At 37.5% G+C, this 23,360-nt stretch overlaps 1 pseudogene; it reads left to right on the forward strand.

Annotated features, from left to right (window-relative positions):
- Positions 1-223: 223 nt before the first annotated feature.
- LOC122739061 lies at positions 224-17,358 on the forward strand (annotated as a pseudogene).
- Positions 17,359-23,360: the final 6,002 nt, after the last annotated feature.

Below are 23,360 nucleotides of genomic sequence, written 5' to 3' on the forward strand. Positions count from 1 at the left end.
CATTCATTCCTCCTTTCTATCTTTCCCCTTTACTCATTTTCTTTTCTTTTCATATTATTTTTCACCATCTTTACCTATTCTTTATTGATATTCTCCCCCTTTTCCTTCCCCTCCCCTCCCCACCCTTCCTATCCTATATTTCAGAAATTGTATATTTATGATTTTTGGTTTCTTTGTTCTTTTATCTTTAAGTATCATTTTCTCCACACATCACACTTTGTCAATGGCCCAGTTGATAGTAACTCCAGAAACAGTTCTTGCTGATGAACCATTGTGCATCAGAGCAACTGGACTTCATCCTTTTCAGGTGGTAACCTTCAAGGCATCACTGACAGATGAAAAGAGGAAGCTCTTCCAGTCTCAAGCTTTCTATAAGGCTGATAAGGCTGGCAATGTGGACCTAGAGCAAGCAGCTGCTCTTGGGGGTGACTATATGGGCATTCATCCCGTGGATCTCTTCTGGTCCTTAAAGCCATTTTGGAAACTACTAAATAAAACAGGATGTAATGAATAGCCCCTTTTACATACAACTTGGCCTCTATGATTCATTTCTCTTGGAGGATTCTCCCAAGGTTCAACCAAAGGCTATTCAGATGATAGAACATTGGTTCTCCAGCCCTGGGCTACAGAGGATCCCAATTAGAGAAGGTTGAATTTGAGGATCTTTCTTCCTCCCTCCAGGTGGGATTTTTCATTTGTGTATTGATGGTCTGGAAGACTTTCAGATAATAATAATAATAATAATAATAATAATAATATCTTTATTAGAAATTGGGCAACATGATCAAGTGGATAGAGCACTGGACTTGATAGAGCCAAGATAACACAAAAAATCAAAATAAATAATTCAACAGCAACTCGAAACTTTACCAGAGGCTTGGAAAGTAAAGAAATCAGAGAATCCCCAAATAAAGCAGATGTGGGAGATTGCATAGACATGTGATTGAAGGAAGTCCGACATTACTAAAATACAAGTTGGATCAAATAGGTAGCAGACACCTTATGTGCAGATGATATAACAAATGAAGGTGGTTACTTCAGGGGTGGTGATTTAAACTATAGCTTCTCTGCAAAACTATAATGTATCAGGGTTGGAGAAGATCTATAATTATTGATTCAAATTCATTGGCATACTAATTACTAAGAAGGCATTTTCCAGCTTCTCAGATTTAAGCTCAGTCCCATATTTCTTTTCTTTTTTCAGCTTTCTTTATTTTATTGTTTTTCTTTATTTAGAATTTTATTTTTCCCAAATTGCATGTAAAAACAAATTTTAACGTCGATTTTTAAAACTTTGTGTTCCAAATTCTCTTTCTTCCAAGTCATGGAAAACATTTCCACATTAGTCAAGTTGTAAAAGAAAATAGACAAAAATTTTAGAAAAAGGAACTAAACAAATTATGCTTCAATCTATATTCAGACACCAACTGTTCTTTCTCTGGAGATGGATTGCATTTTTCATAAGTCCTTCAGAGTTGTCTTAGATCCCAGTCTCACTCTTCTTAACACAAGGTCTTACACTTTTATTAACAAAAAATAAGACTAGTGATCTTTCCAAATATAGGCTAATTGCATCATTGTGTACTTTATATAGAACACTTCTAGCTTCTATCACTAAAACAACCTATAAATTTTTGAAACGTATTTTTTTTTTTGGTGAGGCAATAGTGGTTAAGTGACTTGCCCAGGGTTACACAGTTAGTAAGTGTCAAGTGTCTGAGGTTGGATTTGAACTCAGATTTTCCTGAATCCAGGGCCAGTGCTCTATCCAGCTGCCCCCCAACTTATAAATTCTTAGACAAAAAGTGCTATGTTGGCTAAGATCTAAAAAGTATCTGCTAAAAGGTACTAGTTAAATAAGTAGCAATTTATTATTGATTATTAATTATTGAATAAGATGCTACTAAGTATCATAACATTTATACTGCCTTCCTTATTTTTGTTGGTTTTTTTTGGTTTTTTTGCTGGGCAATGGGGGTTAAGTGACTTGCCCAGGGTCACACAGCTAGTAAGTCAAGTGTCTGAGGCCGGATTTGAACTCAGGTACTCCTGAATCCAAGGCCGGTGCTTTATCCACTGCGCCACCTAGCTGCCCCTATACTGCCTTTCTTGAATATAGCAAAGCCATTAACCCAGGTTCCACTCTTATGGTTATTTATATATTGCAAAATATATGAAATTGATCCAAGTATAATGAAAATACTAGAATAGATCATTTTGTTTAGCTGTTTCCATTATCTAACTCTTTGTGACCAACCTCATTTGGGGTTTTCTTGGCAAAGATACTGGCTGGAGTGGTTTGCCATTTCCTTCTCCAGCTCATTTTACAGATGAGGAAACTGAGGCAAGCAAGGGTAAAGTGACTTGTCCAGGGTCAAGCAAGTGGTAGTGTTTGAAGTAGGATTTGAACTCAGGAAAATGCATATTCTTGACTCCAGGCCCAGCACCACTGTGCCACCTAGCTGCCCATGGAATATATGATGGTCATATGAAAAACTTCTGCATTTAAAACATGCCACCAAAAATCATGTCAAGAATGATTCACATGAAATGTGCCACTTTTCCACCAAGGGAAACAGCTTAAACTCATTATAATTCTTTCTATATTTACTCCACCATCCTATCTCCCAAATAAAACTAAGTATGAATTCCAAAATAAGAGTATGGGGATTGAACCAAAGCAACTTAATCAGTTGATGTACTTGGGCAATGTCAAGTTATATGGCTTTACCAAAAAGTATGTTGAATTGCCTCCTTGCCTCATGGAATCTTTCCTCAGTGATATCAAGATATTTTGACTCCACAAGTGTTAAGATTATTAATGTATAACAGTGAAAGAGCCTGAATGGTTCAAGCTTTGAACCAATAGAAGAGTGTGATAAGCACAAATAAGCACAAATCTCTTTCAGGCAGGTCACATTAAATATAAATGTATTGAGAAGGCAGTGGGTGAATGCATTAAGAGACCTACTGGCATACTGAAATAAAAACTGAATAGGAGGGGCAGCTAGGTGGTGCAGTGGATAGAGCACCAGCCCTGGATTCAGGAGGACCTGAGTTCAAATCTGGCCTCAGACACTTAACACTTACTAGCTGTGTGACCCTGGGCAAGTCATGTAACCCCAATTGTCTCACCCCTCCCCCCCCAAAACCCCCAAACAAACAAACAAACAAAAACTGAATGGGATGTCTCCATTGACATCAATCACCGCTTGCCCAATGCCAGTCCTAGTGAATGTCTTTAGAACTCTAAAGTTAGCCATAAAAGATTTGGAAAGTATCTTAACGTTTGTACAATATTAATGATCCTGAAGCCCCATCACCATAAGACAGCTTATCCAAGGATTATTAGTTTCTAACCAAAAAAAAGCAAAAAGAAGATTGAAAGAAACTCTTAAAGCATATGGCAAATGGATTAAAATCCTACAAAAATATTTTAAATAATCATATATCACTTCCTTGAGTAATAACAGAAGCTGAAAGAAGTATGCACCAAAGGATTTGTTGAATTAACTCAGTGCTTGGGATGGACCCTCAGAAGTAGCTAAGACAAGAAAAAGAATCCAAAGTCCATCCCTGGACAATATATGTATGTGTTTAGCCAACAATACTTGCCAGAGAAGCACAGAACCATTGGCTGAATTATGCAGGCAGATTTGTTTCTGGAAATGAAAAGTTTATGATGGCAATTCAGCATGAGGTCTTTGTTCCTAGAAGTTATAGTTATCTTTAAGGAGCTTGGACTTAGCAATGAATATAGATTATGTAAGGAAGTGGCAGAAACTGCAACACAGAAGGTTATAATTATCTAGCAGACATGAACTGATGGTTAGAATTCTATGTCAAAAGTTCACTTTATTTTGTGAACTGATAGGAGAAATCCCCATCTTACAAATATAAATCTCAAAATATTCTGGTAAAATGAAACAATAAACTAAACCAGAACTAGACTTATCAGACTAAATCATTGCTGACAATCGCCCAAATTTGACATTAATTCACAAAAACTGAAGACCAACATTTAAAATAGTTGTCACTATACCAAATGCCTGTAATCTCCAAGCTCCATATAATGAAAAACTTTTTTAAAAGAGATCTACATAAAAAAGGGAAAAGGACCCACATGTACAAAAATATTTATAGCTGCTCTTTTTGTGGTTGCAAGGAATTGGAAATTGAGGGGCTGCCCATCAATTGGGGAATGGCTGAACAAGTTGTGGTATATGAATGTAATGGATTTCTATTGTGCTGTAAGAAAGGATGAGAAGACAGATTTCAGAGAAACCTGGAAGGACTTGCATGAACTGATGATGAGTGAGATGAACAGAACCAAGAGAACATTGTACACAGTATTATCAACATTATGTGTTGATCAACTGTGATAGACTTGATTCTTCTTAGCAATACAATGGTCCAAGATAGTTCCAAAGGACTCATGATGGAAAATGCTCTCCAAATCCAGAAAGAAAAAAATGTTGGTGCTGTTGTTTTTCTTTTTTGAGGTTTTTCCTTTTTGCTCTGATTCTTCTCTTATAACATGACTAATGCAGAAATGTGTTTAATGTTATTGTACATATATAACCTATATCAAATTACTTGCTGTCTTGGGGACAGGAAAGGAGGGGAGGGAGGGAGAAAAATTTGAAACAAGAAATCTTATAAAAACAAATGTTGAAAACTATCTCTACATGTAACTGGAAAATAATAAAATACTTTTATAATAAAAAAGAGAGATCTAATTGGAGGGGTGGGGGCAAGAGGGGGTGTGGGGGGGTACACAGATGAGTAGTGCCGTGTATAGAATGCTGGGTCTGAAGTCAAGAAGACTCATCTTCCTGAGTTCAAATCCAGCCTCAGATACTTAATAGCTGTGTGACACTGAACAAGTCACTTAGCCCTGTTTGCTTCAGTTTTCTCATCTGTAAAATGATCTGGAGAAGGAAGTGGCAAGCCACTCCATTTTCTTTGCCAAGGAAACTACAAATGAGATCACAAAAAAATGGGAACAAAAACAAAAACAGGGGGGGAAATTGTGATTAGGATGAGATACATATCTTCCCTGTTATCTTGTCTCTAATGGAATTATACCGAAGAAGGTTTCAATAAATTTATGTAGGATGAATTTGCATCATAATACTTTTACTTTAAATATAAAAATGAGTTATCTTATCTACTTCTGTAATCATCTGTAGAACATTAAATATAAAAGAAAATTAGTTCAACAGTGAATTATCTCAGAATCATTCCTATCTGGGTTCCTTCTAACAAGATGAGAAGAATGAAAAAAAAAATCATGATACAAAGATGAAATGATGATGATGAAGTTAATAGTAACCACTAAAGCACAATCCAGTGTCCATGTCTTGAGTGGGTGAGATTATTAAAAAAAAAAAAAAAAAGGAATTCCAGCAATGGTGAAATATTCTGGATTCTCTGTGTGCCAAAAGACCAAGGTAGTTTCTGTGAAAGCCTAACAGGAACTGAAAGACACTAAATGGGCTTTAGTATTACCACTGATTGGGTTAGTGCCAGCTTGTATGATGAAACTGATGCTATGAATCTAGAAATAGACAGGGTGGCATAGATGGCAGAATTACAACCATTGTGATAATCAGCTTTAAATACAGTGGATCAAGAGCTACTCCTTTTTGTTTTTATACCTCAAGAAAGCAGGATACATTAGAACAAATCAGAAACACCAGCTTTACCTGTCAGAAGTGCTTTAAAGTAGAGGGGCACTGACCCCCTGAGGCAAATTCACCAGTACAAGTGAAATCTAATGAAGATATAAATACTTTTATCATGTGTGAATATGCTATCACAATTAGAAATAGATCTTACTTAGCAAAGATGTTATAATGCTTTTTGTCAATTATATCCTTTACTCTGCATTACATGATGCATTTGATAATCAGTGCAGAGTAATCATAAAGAATAATTTTATTCCTGAACCCATATTTGGTGGGGAAAAAAAAGTTGAAATGGAAGAGGTCCTTAAATCTGAAGTACCTGAGAAAATTAGAAATTTATATTGAACACAAACTCCTTTAGTGCTACCTAATAATGAAATAGATGACAAAAGTAACATCATGGCTTGAATGATTTAGAAAAGGAGATAGTTATATAGAATGGAATTTTAATAAGCCATTTTTAATTTGATGGCGCAAATCCAATGAGTAAAACAATAATACAAAAACAGAGTAATTTTTAAAAAGCTGGGGTTTCCTGTAACTATCATGGAATAAAAATCTCCCACGATATGTGACAGAGTGCAAAGATATTTCAGGACTGGAACTTAAGAGTACTTGCTATAACTTTTATTATGATAAAGGCCGTGGGGGGGGGGGAGAGGAGAGAATCATTTATTAAATGCCTACTATGTTCCAGACACTGTTCCAAGTGCTTTACAAATACTATCTTGGTTGATCCTCACAACAACCCCCTGGGAGATAGATTCTATTACTATCTTCATTTTCCAGTTAGGGAGACTGAGCCAGACAGATGATAAGTGACTTGTCTAGGACAACCTAGCTAGTAAGTGTCAGAGGCTGGATTTAAACTCAGGTCTTCCTAGCTTCAGGCCCAGTGTACTATATCTGCTATGTCACCTAGAAGGAAAAGTGGGACTATCTATGCATATTCCTATGGACAGATGTCAAATACCATTATGGCAGGAATGACTTGAGAAAACCATTGAAGATGTATGAAAAGACCTAAGAAGATTGTATGCATAACTAGCTGATCATATTAATGACTAACAGTAGAAAATTTGAGCATATATCGCTCAATTAAGAGCACTAAAAATAAACTTAGAAAATGAAATCTGTATAACCAAAATATCAGATTTTCTTGATGTGTTCAATCAACAATTCAGAGAGAAATCCAAAAACTTAAGGTGATACAAGGAGTCGAAGCAGCACAAAAACCAAAATTAGAGCATTCAACATCAATCAAAATTATACTTTGGGAATTGAGAAGCAGACATTGAGGAGAGAGAGAACCCAGAGATGGAGGATCTGAAACATTTCTGGTCTTATATATGTCCATAAGAGTTAGACCAAATGATCACTTTTCCCATACTAAAAGTCTATATTGACAGCTATTTTATGGCAGTTAATTGCTCTTGTGTCTTCTTCCCATTAAAAGTGAAAAGGAGGGGCAGCTAGGTGGCGCAGTGGATAGAGCACTGGCCCTGGAGTCAGGAGTACCTGAGTTCAAATCTGGCCTCAGACAACTTAACACTTATTAGCTGTGGACCCTGGGCAAGTCACTTAACCCCAATTGCCTCATTAAAAAAAAAAATGGAAAAAGAAAGCCTGCATGCCATGAATATAATGAATGAGATGAGTCATGCAGAAGAGGTGATCGAAACTCTAGCTTCTCTGCAAAACAGCAAATAGGGGGTCAAACAAGAGCTGTAATTATTGGCTGAAGCACTTTATGGTGGTGCATGAATTACACAAGTTTTTATTAGCAAAGCACTTTACCAGTTTCATCTCTGATGAAAGCCTGATTGTCTTTTTTTTTTTTTAACTGAAAATCATCACGTTATTACTGAAACATAACACATGATCTATCAAAATATAGACATTACTTTTAGGTACTTTAAAAAAAAAGTATTTTTGGCTTCTATGGCTCAAAAAAACCTCATAAATATTTATTTAAAACTCCCAATATGGGGCAGCTAGGTGGTGCAGTGGAGAGAGCACCGGCCCTGGAGTCAGGAGTACCTGAGTTCAAATCTGGCCTCAGACACTAACACTTACTAGCTGTGCTGACCTGGGCAAGTCACTTAACCCCAATTGCCTCACCAAAAAACAAAACAATACAAAAAAACCCCAAAACCTCCTGATATGTTGACTGAGGAGCAAAAAGATTGAGCTAAAAATCCCAGGGTTACAAATGTCATCAATTATTTACTTGGTAATTGCAAAGCACCCAAAGGTACTTTAACATTTACACCATCTTTACTAATTACCCCTGATATGATTATCATATACTGGGTCATTATATATTGCTAATAAATAAAAGAGATCTGAGCATAGTGAGAATGCTAGAATATTTGATATTCAAACGGAAATATATTTTAAAATTTAAAATATAACCAACATAACAGCATTAAGAACAATTGTTAACAAAATTGGTATCTTCCAGGGAGGACAGTTAAAGACCCATTATGGTTCTGTCTAGCCTTAAATCCATTATCACCCCTGAATGTAACTATATATGGCTTTTAAGTGAAAGAGGGAGTTGTACCAAAACATTGTAATGATCATTTCATATATACAGATGGTATCACATTCTATGGCTCCACTAAAAAACACATTAAATTTAATCTTATGGAAACTTTCTCCAATAATATTTGTATTCACTCAATGTAAAATTCTTAATGTGTGCCAAGGATAAAAAAGAGATTGATGACTTCGATCTTGAATCCTAAGGTCAAACCAAACTGGTGAATGATGGTGACAGTTATATACATTAAAGATTTTACTGTCTACCAAGATTTTTTTTCCCCCTAAAAGACACACTGAGCAAAAAGGCTCTGAGGGAGAAAACTGTGGCTGTGAATGTGAAAAGCCTAAATGGCATCTTGCAGTCAAAACTTAATGGGAAAAAGACACTTAAGAGCAATTAACTGCCATGAAATAGCAGTCAACATAGACTTTTAGCATGGGAAAATGCACAACAATGCATCTAGAAAGGACTTCTTAAGTTGGAATCCATGAGTCCACCCCAGAAATCTGCACATAGATTTCAAGGTGGTCCATTAATATTTGGATGGAAAAAATTGCATCTTCATTTTTACTAACCTCTAACTGAAATTTGGCATTTCCTTCATTTATTAATTTTTTTAAAAATCTAAGAAGGGTACCATAGGAGTTACTAGACTGCTAAAGAGGTCTCTGACATAAATAATGTTAAGAACCTTTCATCTAGAACATTTTCCAACACACAACAAAACCCAATGCTATGGTTAATGAAACATGAGGCTCATCCCAAAGTCAGCAATAGAGACATGAACATTCCTCATCAAAAAGGAGGAAGGGAATCTTATATTCCCAGAACTCCTGATAGGACAAAAACATACAGGAAATAAAGTTTTGGGAACAAATAGACCCACTTCACAAAGCAATAGGAATGACTGACAAAGTTATATGCTATTGGGATTTGTCCTAAATATAACTGAAAGTGATTTATTTAATCTCTATACAGACCCTAGGAAGTGGCCAAGATCTAAGAGTAGAACCCAAAGGTTGGCATCCATGTGATCTCAACCAAGAACATGTGGACAAAAAGTGAACAAATGTTTGAATTCTGTGGACTTGTTTATTAAAACAGTAGCACTTAGGATAGTATTTAGGATCAGTCCACTGACACCAGAATTTGTAGGAAGATCATCTGTGGCAACAGCATTGTATATAAAACTGAACATCTAGTGATTACCTATCAAGACATGATAGGTGGCTAGAATTGAACACCAGAAAAGTACTATTATCAATAACTGAATAGCCAATAAGACCCCTCTATGATATACCTATATAATGCTCCTCTGAGTATTGTTGAGAATTCAAGAAATAAATTGTACTACAAGTAACACATCATTATAGACGTAACTCTTGCCCACATTAAAACCCTGACATAGCTTTGATTTCTTTAAAATCAAAGAATAGTTATTTTTTAATGAATATCACCTTAAATGGAATGAAAAATGTTCAAAGTATACAGAACTAGTGGAATGAATTAAAACCATGTGGGAACAGGATGAAGCAGATGTTATACTTGCTGTCCTGTCTCTACTGGAATTGTCCAAAGATGCCTTTAGTGAGTCTATGGAAGATGAGCTTATAACCCAATACTCTATTCAGTTATGAAAGAATCACTTTATCTGCCTCCAAAACTATCCACAGAACATTAAATATAAAAGAATGACAGCAACTTGTCCTTGAATGATCTCTATCTGAACTCCTCTCTCCCCAGCCCAATAATAATGCACAATAATGATACCACCACCACCACTAACAACAACAACAATCTCATTACTGTAAGATCAAATTTGAATCATAACAGAAACCTTCCAATCTCTTAATCTTTATAAAAGTCTGCTAAACTGATAGATTAGGAACATAGTTGATCCTGATTTTTACAAGAACTTTATAAATATTTCATACTATCATAAAAAAGGGAGATATGTAGGCTAGATTATCATACAATTATATGATTTATAATTGGTTATAAAACTACAATCCAAGACTCCTCTTTAGTGCTTCAATGTTAGTATGGTAGGAAGCTCTCTGGGTGGAGTACACCAAGGCCCTGTGCTTGGTCCCTGTGGTATTTAACATTTTTTGAAAAGAAACGTGTTAAGGGCATAGACCAACACCACTCACAATACTGACAGAGGATAGCTAACACATTGAATGAGAGTCAGGATACAAAAAGCTTTGGAAGACGTTAAGAGAATTGGTTGAATCCAATAAGATGAAATTCAACAGGATACAAGCCTTTATGCTTAAATACAAAACGTCACTTTCACAAGTACAAGATGGAAGGTGCATAGTTAGCAGTTTGCCTGAAAAACCTTGCTGGGAGTTCTATTGGAAAGAAGGAAAGAAGCATTTATTAAGTGCCAGATGTGTGCTAGTCACCATGCTAAGCACTTGACAATATTGTCTCATTTTATCTTCACAGCAATCCTTGGATGTAGGTGCTCTTGTTATCTTCATTTTACCAGTGAGGAAATTGAGGCAAATAGAGGTTAAGAGACTTGCTCAGGGTCACATAGTTTGGGAGTACACGTGGCCAGATTTGAATTCAGGTCTTCCTGACTTCATGCCCATGGCCCTAGGCACTATGGCATCACTTAAGCTGCCCCTGAACTTTTCGATATGAACCAACAGTGTGATGTGGTATCCAAAAAAGCTAAAATCACGGGCTGCATTTAAGAGAGGCATACTTCAATTTGGAACTATGCCCAAAGGGCTATAGAACTGTGTATACCCTGTGATCCAGCAACACCACTGCTAGGTTTATATCCCAAAGACATCCCCAAAAAGAGAAAAAGAACTATTTGTACAAAAATATTCATAGCAGCTCTTTTTGTGGTGGCTAAGAATTGGAAATCAAAGGAATGCCCATCAATTGGGAAATGGCTAAACAAACTGTGGTATATGATGATGATGGAATATTATTGTGCTGTAAGAAATGACCAGCAGGATGACTTCAGAAAGGCCTGGAAAGACATGTATGAAATGATGTATTGTCAAGTGAGCAGAACCAAGGGAACACTGTACATAGAAACAGCAATATTGTTTAATGAAGAACTGTGAATGACTTGAGTATTCACAACAATACAATGATCCAAGACAATCCCAAAAGACTATTGATTAAACATGCTATCTAGCCCCAAAGAAAGAACTGAAATTGATGGAACAGACTGAAGCATACTATTTTTTCACTTTCATTTTTTTCTTTTAATCAAGTTTTCTTAGACAAAATGACAAATATGATAATGTTTAACATAATTATACATGTATAATCTGTATATCTGATTGTTTGCCACCTCAGGGAGGGGGAGGGGAGGGAGGGAAAGAAGGATAAAAATTGGAACCCCAAACTAGAAATAAAAATGTTTATTATTGAAAAAATTTCTAAAAAATTAAAAATTTTCTCCATCACTCTCTTTAGAAGTAAACAATAAGAAAAAAAAGAGAAGTATACTTCAGAACAGATACTCCTCAATTGGGGAGTGACTAACCAAATTCTGGTGCATGAATGTGACAGAATATTAGTCTGCTCTAACAATAAGTGTGATGAACACAGAGAAACATGGAAAGATCTATATGAACTGATGCAGAGTGAAATAAGCAGGGCCAAGAAAACAACATGCACAATGACTTCAACAATGTAAAGAGAAAGAATACATCAAAAAAGCAAAAGTAAATGTAACAAAATTATACAAATCAGAGAGAACTTGAATGAAAGGAGATGAGAGGACACCCCCAATCTGCCCCCTTTCTGGAAGTAGGAGATCCTCGAGTGTTAGACATGTTTTTGGACTTTTTCCATTACTCAATCAATTGTGCTGACTTGTGTTTTTCCTCTAAAAAATGCTATTTGTCATATGGGATGGTTTCCTGGGAAGGGAGCTGGAAGGAATACATGGGATATACCATGCTGATATAAGAAACAGGAAATATCCTGAAAAACTTGTTAAGAAAAAAAAACAATAAAAGGTCATACCTTCTAGGAAGTAGGAGCTGTTGATCATTTCTACTCTGCCCTCACCAGACCACATCCAGAATATTGAATTCAGTTCTGGGGACTGTGGTTTAAAAAGGATATCAACAAACTGAAAACTGTATGGAAAATGGTAACTGACCTGGGGAAAGGTCTTGATTTCATGCCATACGGCATAGGTGGAAAGAATCAAGGATATTTAGCCTGAAGAAGATAAGATTCAGAGTAGTAATCACAATTCCCTTCAAATATTTGAAGTGTTGTCACATGAGAGATTCAATCTGTCATGTTTGGACCCAGAAGATAGGACCAGAAGTGGTAGGTGGAAGCTGCAAAGATACAAATTAGAACTGTCACAAAGTAGAATGGGATGCCTTGAGAGGTGGAAATCTTCAAATAGAACCCCTATAGCCTGATATTTTAGAGTGGAAATTCTGGGCAGCTAGATGGCACAGTGGATAAAGCACCAGCCCTGGATTCAGGAGGACCTGAATTCAAATCTGACCTCAGACACTTGACGCTTACTAGCTGTGAGACCCTGGGCAAGTCACTTAACCCTCCATTGCCCCACAAAAATAAAAAGTGCTTATTTTAGAGTGGGAATTTCTCAGGGTATGGGTTGAACTAAATGACTGCTGAGGCCCCCCTTCCAGCTCTGAAATTCTTTCATTTGTTTGGTACGTTAGAAGTGCCATTCATTTTTTAAAAATGTATTTTATTTTTAATTTATGGAATAAAATAAGCATTTCCATAACAGCATAATAAAAAAGATGATTGCAGATGACGTTGCAAATTATTATGTACAACTTGCTATTCCTTTTAAATATTCAATAGAGTTATAATGTAAATTTCTTTTTTTCTCCCCCTCCCCTCACCCTAGAGATGGCCACCATGAGACATAAATAGGTATATATGTAGTATTATTCTATGCATACTTCTATTTATTAGTTCTTTCTCTGGATGCATATAAGGTTTTTTTTAATATGTCCATTATAATTAATTTGGATATTTACAAGCCAAAATAACTTATTTGCCATTTATTTGAAACTACCTATGTTTTTACACTGTGATCTGCCTTTGGCTGGCAAATATTTTCCATGTTTTCTTTGTCCTTGTTCCTTTGTCCACTCTGCCTTAGGAGAAGGCCCTTTTCCAGGGGTAATTGATTTATTTGGTGGCATTGGTGGACTGGTTGAATTTTGGGCTAGTCTCTTGGCCAATCATTGCTTCAGTTTATTGGTGTTGGTATATTTTGCCTATGAAGATCTGCCCAGCAACTTACTGAAAGTAGACCTAGAATATTTCGAAGAAGCTGCCAATATGCTGATGCACCACCTGAAAGTATCTTTTACTTTCAAAGCTTCCAGATCCTGGTCTGAGTCACTGATCTAAATCCTGACCTGGAACAGACTTGTAGGGTACCCACTGGATCAGAGTCCTTGGGAGTTGTTTCAGGAATCAGTTTCAGAGCCAAAAGAGACCTTAAGCATTTCTTAGTCCAGTTCGCTTGATATTTATTATAGTCACACTGAGATGACCATGGTTGAAATTAGCCACCTATGCTAGCCTGGTCTAGGGTTTCAAAATATAAAACCAGCTTCATTCTGAGTTGACCTGACTTCAGGGTGTATTGAATGATAGTGGCAGAGAACAATGATGGAGCTATTCTTCACAGGGGAAAAAAAGATACACAGAAAATTGTATCTTCTATTCTGCTGGACTGTGACCTACCAGGGCTCCATAGTTCTCTTACTTGGAGAAATGAAGTGGAATGCATAATTATTTTCAGAAGGTTGACTTTGCCTACACCAGGGATTCTTAACTTTTTTCTTGGCTCTCTGATGAAATCTATGGACACCATCTCAGAAAAATGGTGGGTTTTTTGTTGTTGTTTTTTTTGGGGGGGGCGGCAATGAGGGTTAAGTGACTTGCCCAGGGCCACACAGCTAGTACTTGCTATCAAGTGTCTGAGGCTGCATTTGAACTCAGGTCCTCCTGAATCCAGGGCTGGTGCTTTATCCATCTAGCTGCCCCAATGGTGGTTTTTTTAAAACAATTAAGGGATATGCTAAATTTTACTTAGAGATTAGTGAAAATAAAGTTTTGATTTTTTTCCTATCCAATTTCAAGGACCCCTCCATCTCCCAGGTTAAGAACACCTGGTATAGTTAATAGCCTGGCCCCCAGATGTTCTGTGAGTATTGAGGGCTGTATTTTATATTGAGGTACATAAAGGCAGACAGGTGTCTAACTAATGGTGCCAGTCTGAGGTAGGCCAACTACATTTTAGTCAGTGAAAAGGAAGAGTTTTGTTGGTGTAATCTTTTTGGTCCTGTTGCTTCCACTTTGTCGCACTCATCCCTCCTACCACTCATCCATGGTTGTAATGCCAATGAGACAGTCTTCTTCTCTACTTCATGCAGTGAAAAGAGCACATGTTTTCATGTTTTAGTTACATGATATTGTTTATGTTGTTATTACATTTCTGAATTCTCTTATATCGTGAAACTTGAGAGATCATTGTAATAGAAATGCTGTTAGACAAAACAAGTTTTTAATTTGGATACTGTTACACATAAATTGGGCTTTTAAAAGTATGTGATAAAAATAGGTATTTGAAAGCTTAAATATTTAATGAAGTATATTTTTCCAAAGAAAGCCAAAGAGGCCACACAAACAGCATTCTCCTCCCTTCCTACTATAGCTTAAAGTGTATTACAGTGGAAAGAACATTGGATTTGGAATCCATGGCCCTATTTTCACATCCTGCCTGTAACTAGACCTCATCTCCCTCCTTTGTAAAAGGAAGGGATGAGAGGCAGCTAGATGGCGCAGTGGATAGAGCACCTGCCCTGGAGTCAGGAGGACTTGAGTTCAAATCCGACCTCAAACACTTGACACTAGCTGTGTGACCTTAGGCAAGTCACTTAACCCCAATTGCCTCACCAAAAAAAAAAAAAAAATAGGAAGGGAGGGGATCTGATGACCTGCAAAGTATTGTCTAGCTTATGATCCTACCATCCTCAGTAGCCACTAATCACTTACATTCCTTGTCTTTCTTTCTCTGTGGTGGCATCATCATCACAAAGACAATGTACTGTTTTCTAGAGGCAACGTGCCCTGCTACTTAGTAGGTTGGATTGGGAGTCTGGAAGACTGGTTCAAAACTTTCCTCTGGTGTTAACTTGCCAGTCAACTAACCTTTATGTGCCTCAGGCACCTGGAGGTCATGGTTATGGAATCACAGAAGAGAAGGCAATAAGCCTTTATATAGTCCCTACTATATGCCAGGCACTGTACTAAGCATGTTGCAAATATCGCATTTGATCCTCACAACAACTTAGTAAAGTAAGTGCTGCTCTCATGCCCATTTTATAGTTGGGGAAACTAAGACAAACAGTGATCGAGTGATTTGTTCAAGGTCACACAGTAAGGGAGTATCTGAAGCTGGACTGGAACTAAGCTCTTCCTGTCTTTAGCCTCAGTGAGCTATCTGTTGCTACATGCAGTGGATAGCTGTAGCCACCAGTTACCCGTAAGGAAGGAACCTTAGAAGCCAGCTAATGTCCTTATTTTACAGATAAAGAAACAGAGGCTCAGAGAGCTTAAATAACTTGTCCAAGGTCACATAACAAGAGTCAGAGATGGGATCTGATGGGATCTGGACCTTTGACTCTAAAGCCAGATCAAATTGTTGCTTGAGTTGATAGAAGGGGTTCCTATGTTAGGGTTCTCAAATGTTTGTGCATATATATATATATATATATATATATATATATATATCCTATATTTGTGCCTATATTCATTGTATCTCAAAATCTTAGTGCAGTATTAAATGTCAGTAGCTTAATACTGCACTAAAACTTTTAGAACACCCTTTATAATGAATTTTTTAGTCAATCATTTATTAAGGGCCTACGTGCCAGGAACTATGCTAGGTGCTTATAAAGACAAAAATGAAATCATTGCTGCTGTGGAACTTGCATTCTTTTGGGGAATATATATATATATATATATATATATACACATACATACACACACACACATTAGTATTTACTAAAGAAATACAGAAGACATTTGATAACCAAGATCCCTGACCAATATAATGATTGCCAATGCTTGTTTTAAAAGGCCTAGGGCATCTGGAATTCTCTCAATAGATATTATCAAATTTGTACTCCCCCAAGCCTTTAAGCAAAGTTAAATACAATTCACTTTAGTGTTTGAACCAGATGCTATATTACACATGGTGTGTGTAAGTGTGCAAAGAGCGTATTTGTGACAAGGAATGGAGTGTCACAACATAAATTGTGATTGCCTGCTGCTACTTCCAAAAGGTTGGGGATAGCTGCCAGTTTCAGAATGAACTCTGGAGAGGAAGGGCAGCATCTGTTGTTTGGATATTCAAATGACCATTCTGATCAGGATGATTTCTATCTGTCCATCTTTTCCCCAGAATTTGGGAGGGTCTATTTTGTACAGGAAGGATGCTCTAACTGGGTTCTCCTCTCTCTACTCTTTCAGACCCACAAGTCAGGGATTGGGGTAATCTCAGTATGTAAAGGTGCAGAGATTGCGCTGCCCATGGTAGTGCACCTGGAACAGGTTGAAGTCACCATCTGCATCAATGGGAACAATGCCATCCGTGAGACCCAGTGCAAATACAGGGATCTTGTAATCAACCCAAACACCGTCCAGAAGGAGTACACCCAGATACACATGTCAGGAGCAATAAATTTTTGTCACATTAAGGAAGACCCTAAAGCTGAAGGCAACCAACAAAGCAATCTTCCTGTAGAAAAGGCCTAGGGCCATATTCTCTTCATTGTGGAAGAGAAAGATGAATGTCTCAATAGCAAAGCTTATGCTGAGCAAGCAGTGGAGCAGCTGAGGAGATAGGAGAGAAGCAAAGGGACTCTGCTCTCCTACCCTGGGGCGGGGCACCCGATAGAGCCTCCCTATTCCCCATTGTGCTTTGCCTGATGGAACCCCTTCTACTCAAGGCCCCTTCTGTGGGGAGGTGATATTGACTACCATGCAGCAGCCCAGGAACATTCTTGGAGAGAGATCCAAAAATCCCTCAGACGCCACCTCACTCCTTCCAGGAGCAAACTCTGAAGAGAGAGAAGATTCTGATGGGAAAAAAAGTTCCTTGAAATGGAGGAGGATGGTAGAAAAGATAAATTTGTATAGCGACTGTACAGTCACTTCCAGACCTTATTTCTCTGACTATCCCCCCAACCCCACTTTGAAGTGTACCTTTCTTATCCAACTTCCTCCATCCCTGCCCATGAAAGTTTTAATTTGTCTCCCTCCTTCACTTCCTAATCATCTTCACTGAGAAAGTACTGAGGACCCACTTTTCCTTTTTCCAGAGGTGATCTGTGACACAGACATGATGTGGGAAGTCTACAGACTTGAAGCTATGTCTCAGGATGCATTCGCAACTTTTACAAACGCTTAATGCATGCAGATACATATTGGGATGATCTTTCACAGATGATTTATTCCTTTTAGGATTTTCCTGAGTTCTCACATCACTTTCTTGCCTTTACTGACATTTTCTATATCCTACTATTTCCCCACAAGTAGCTCTCTCCACTTCCTCTGACTCAGTAGCAGAAGATAAAGGGTTGTTCTACTTTTTGTTACTCAGAGCCCCTTTCAGTCAATCATTCTTCCCCCATCACTTGGAAACATTTCCGGTTGAAGTCCATGCCATCCATTTACACCACTATCTGCACATCATCACTGGCATTACCAAAGGAACTCCATGATGATCTTCTATCTTCATTGATGATTTCAGCAAGATCTGGAACTTTGGTTCTCTTCTGGGAAAATCTTCCTTTCCTTCCATTTCTCCCACCCCATCATACATGACTAGCGTATTTATCACCCTCTTCCCAAATTTGGGCCCCTTTACTATTCCCTATTCTCCAAGGTGACCAAGCCCCTTCTGTCTTTATCTGTCTCATACCCAACCTGGACTATTTTAATATAGCTACATCTAACTCCCTATCTTTCTTGCCCCTTTCTTGCCTTCCATGTCAGTCCCCAGTTCTAGGTCCATGTACAACATTTGGGCCCTCCCACTTTTTTCTTTGCTCTTATACTTTCAAGTATTGCTAAACAATGTCAAGAAAGCTTGCTGACTGGATTGGATCACCTATCAATTCATACTCTTTAGGTCCCATTGGGTTCTCACTCTTCTTGCTCACCAAACCCTTAGTCTTTCTTCAAGTACCTATTGAAATCCCCACAATGGTTTTTCAAGCCCTTTCTACCTTCTCCAAGCCCATTATCCTACCCTAGCCTCTATACTCTTATTTAATGCCCTCACTTCCTACTTGACTAAGAGGATGAAAGCTAGCCAATGTGAGCTCCTTGAAGTTCTCTCTTCTTGGTCTTTAAATTTATTTGTATTTTCACTTCGCTCAGGGATAGAAATGTCTTTCCCTGGGTCTCAGTTTCTAATCTGTCAAATGAAGAGGTTGGATTCCATGGTCCTTGAGATATTTTAGAACTATGATCTTATAACCTTGTGGCTTTTCTTGCCAAGTGGCCTTATGTTCCTTCTTCTGCTTATATCCTCTAGAATGTTGTTCCCTAAATTAAACTCTTTCATCTTCAATTTGTTCTCCATAAGCTCCTTTCCTTCTGCTTACAAACTTGAGCCTTCCCTAGCTTTCCAAATCCTTTCTTTGATTCTACAACACCCTAAAGTTAGTCTCACTTCTTTTTTCTTTTACTGTCTAACTTTAAAGAGAAATCTACACTTATGTGCTGCTTCTACCTCATTATGATACAACCCTTTGAGATATGGCTTCCACCTCTATCAATTTACTTAGACTCCTCTCTCAAAGGGCCAGTGAGTGACCTTAATCAGCAAATCTTATAACTTTTTTCTCCCACTTTGGATTCTATGCAGCATTTGACAATATTGGCAAATATGTCAATATCTCCTTTATATGTCCTTCTCTCTTGGTTACTGTGACTACTTCCCTATCCTGATTGTCCTTATAATACATCTGTGTCTATGTCTATGTCTATGTCTATATATGTTTATATACTTTATGTTCTAGTTAAATAACAATACCTAGCATTTTTATAGCATTTTAAGGTGTGCAAAGTGCTTTATAAATGCCTCCTTTTATTCTCACAACAGCCCTGGGTGGTAGGTGCTATTATTATCTCCATTCTAGAGATAAGGAAACTTGAGGTTGACAGATTAATTTACCTGGTCAGGGTCACATAGTTAGTAAGGGTCTGGAGCCAGATATGAACTTAGTTCTTTCTGATTCTTCTCACTTTCAGAATATGCTATTCTTTTTGTCTGAAGCACACTTTTACATCTCTGCTTATCAAACACCTACTCATCTCTTTGGGTACAATTCTCAAATGTCATGCCTTCTATGAAAACTTCCTGATCCCTTCCTCTATATTCCTTAAGCACTTTTCTTTGATTCTCTGTTATGACATTAATCACACAGTGCCTTATATTATTATTACTACTTTGCATGTTTTACCTCCCTTGGTAAATCTATGAGACCATAAATCCTATGAGATTGTAAAGAATTAATTGTTATTTGAGGTTTTTATGCCTCAGCGCGCATTGGCCTGGGGCTCCGCAAACCACACAGTGCTCCACCCACTGGTTGTAGCCATTGCCAGGGCTCCGACACCTCACATCATCACCACTCCCCGATGCCTACATGGGCCTGGCAAAATTATAATGATTGGAAACCTAGTGAGGACAGTCATGTGACTGTCAGAGCGGCCATCCCATTGGCTGGGACTGTGTGGGGTGTTTCTAGGTTTGGGGGAGGAGAATTGGGCATTCTAGGTGGAAGCTGGAAAGCCACAGGCGTTCTGCTGCATATTTTCAGCTGATTCCTGGGCAGTGGTATTTTTTTCAGGTATTACAATTTCCCTTTCCCCATTTTATTTCCTTTCCCTTGATCCTACTGATCCTTTTTGTGTGTTTTTTTTAAGTTTGTTCTTGTTAAAATAAATCTTGTTCTGAGGGAGGTTGCTGGTCTCCTTCCTTGCCCCAATATTGCGGCGAGCCACTTAGCTAGCACTTACCAATTAAAAATTGGTCCCCACAAGATTATGAGACTATGGAGAATATTATGAGACTATGGACATTGATAAATATTTGTTGATTGAAGAAATGAATGAAAATGCAAAGTGATTATTGCTGTGACATGTTAGAGGTCAGAGGTAGTCCTTATTTTAAATTCAGTCGTAATTATTTTATGAAGAAATTTGTACATCATGTTCAAAAGATGACCAATAAATTAAAAAATGGGAAAATCCCCATGTTTTAGTTTATTAATGTAACAAATATCTTGCTAAGCTCTTAGCTTCCTTCATTGTTATAACATGGCTCTTGGGCTTTAGTGTAATTGGAGCATGAGGAATTTAATCTTTTAACTTCTACATGTCAAAAGAGGTCCTGAGACCTAAAATCTCAGAGTCCCAGCAGTCACAAAATTAGAAAATCATCTAATGTGATATACACAAAAAGCACTGAAAAAATTTCCTCTACAACGTAAATGGCAAGTGATAGCCAACCTTTTTCTTGAAGACATTCAATAAAAGGGAATCCACTGCTTTCCAGAAGAGCCCATTCTGCTTCTGGAGAGCTGTCATTGTTAGGAAGGCCCTCCTCACCTCAATCTCAGGTGAACTTTTCTTACTGTTAATATCTACCCATTGTTCTTAGTTCTTCCTCTGGGACCAACCAGAACGAGTCTAATCAATTTCTCTTCCATGTGACAACTTTTCAAATACTTGAAGACAGCTACCATATCCTGTAGAAGTCTTTTCTTCTCTATCCTAAACACCCCAATTCCTTCAACTAGTCCTTGTATGGCATGAATTTTTGGGACTGCCACATCACACTGGATAACAGTGGGATTTTTTTTTTCTCCTAGGAACAGATCAAATCAGATGGAAAACTTTCAAAATACTATATAAATCAAAGCCTCCTCCTCTAGAATCATAAATAGCAATTTTTACTCCTGGGACAAGTGGCACCAACCATGTCCTCAAATCAATTTTATGAGACGCATCCATTTGAGGTGAGGAGAGTCCCCTGGGACATCATGAGACTGCTGCTAAGGAGTCTGTAACTGTGTGCTGGCAGGCCACTGACATCCAACAACTTAGATGGGGTATAGTGGCCAGGGGAAGAAATGTGACGTTTTTTGTTGCTATGTTAAGCCACAGTATCTTTAAATTTCATCATCCTGGGACAAATCCCTAATTGCTCCATTCTAGTTACATCTATTCCCCTTTTCTATTCCCCCCTTTTCCCTTTTCACTTCCTCCTCCTCCTCTCTTTTCCTTTTATTTATGTTATATTCTGAAGATCTGGAGACAACTGAAGAAAGAGGGAAAGGGAAGAGAGAAGGGAATGTGTATTTATATAGTGCTTACCATGTACTAGGCACTTTGCTAAGCACTTTCTGCAAATATTACTTTATGTGATCCTCATAACATTATCTGACATTATCCCCATTTTACAGATAAGGAAACTGAGGCAAATAGCAGAAAATAAAATTATTTGTCCAGGGTCATGCAGCTCCCAGTGTCATAATTATGCCTAACAGAGAAGGGCTCAGAAGGTGTAGTCAGGCATTCTTTTGTAATTAATCTTGTGACCTTCAATGGCCTGTGCCATAGCAAGAATGCACACAAGATTTTTCTAGGAGCTCTGAATGTCTCAGGTTAGATTTGAACTCAGTTCTTCTCAATTCCAGGCTCAGTGCTCTATGCACTGTGCCACCTAACTGCTTCAGGAGGAATATATTGTATCTGTCTTATTTAGAATATCACTAGTAGTTGGACAGTTAGGTGGCACAGTGGATAAAGCACTGGCCCTGCAGTTAGGAGTACCTGAGTTAAAACTTTACTTCAAACATTTACTAGCTTCCTTCCTTCTTCTTTTTTGTGGTTAACTGCATAATTTTATTCTTTTAAAAGAATTTTTCAATTCCAAATTCTCTCCCCCTACTCCTCCCCAACCCATTGAGAAAGCAAGAAATAATAACAATTATTTATATGAAGTCATTTAAAACATTTTAACATTAGCCATGCTGCAAAAAAGGCAAGAAAATTAAATTCTAAAAATATACTTTAATTTATTCTCAGAGGCCATTAGTTTTTTTTCTGGATTGGATAGCATTTTTCATCATGAATTCTTTGGAATTGTCACCCGTTACTTTCCAATTACATTTTCTCTACACTTTCCACATGGATTCTTCATTTATTTGGCTTAAAATTTTAATTTCTCTTTCATTTTCTTTTCAAAGAATTGAAGGATATCAGAACAGTAAGGGGCCATGGGCATTGTCTTGTCCAAGTCCTTTGTTTTTCAGATGAAAAAACAGATGTCTATGGAGGTGAAGTGGTTTGCCTAAGGTGACTCATACAACTAACCATTGGTGGAGTCAATGGACTGGAATCGAGGTCTCCTGGCTCCTAATTCCAGCATTCATTCCACTATACAATATTGTCTGTTATTTCTCCTTGCTTTAGAGCAGCAGTTTTCAAACTTTTTGATCTCAGGGCCCTTCTACCTTCTTAAAAACTGAGGACCCTTCAAAGAGTTTTTGTTTATGTGGGTTATGTCTATCAATATTTATCATATTAATTATGAAAATAGTTTTAACATTTTGGGACCCTTAAAAGTTCTTGGGAATTCCCAGGCATCCCAGGACCATACTTTGAGAACCACTGTATTAGAGGAAAGTAATGTTTAAATGATGTTTAAAAACTAGCTAATTTGGCAATTCAGTCAATTCTACTAAAAAGCAGCGAAAAGTCAACCCAAGCGAGCTCATTAATTCGATCAGACCTGCTGATTTTTTAGTTCCTTAGATGCAAAGATACAAAGACCATAACCTTTTGAATACAATGATGATCATATTCTTGCTGCTATCCTTTGTGACCCAAATTTATATATGAGAAATATCCATACCAGAGTCTTGGGACCACTGATTGTCAAGGTCCTTCAGTCTCTGACATAATTATGCCTAGGATACAGAAGGATTCAGAAGGCATAGTCAGGGATTCATTTTTCACTAACCTTGTGAAACTTTGTGTCCTAAGTA

The sequence above is a fragment of the Dromiciops gliroides genome, chromosome 1 (assembly GCF_019393635.1).
Source record: "Dromiciops gliroides isolate mDroGli1 chromosome 1, mDroGli1.pri, whole genome shotgun sequence".
Taxonomy (NCBI): domain Eukaryota; kingdom Metazoa; phylum Chordata; class Mammalia; order Microbiotheria; family Microbiotheriidae; genus Dromiciops; species Dromiciops gliroides.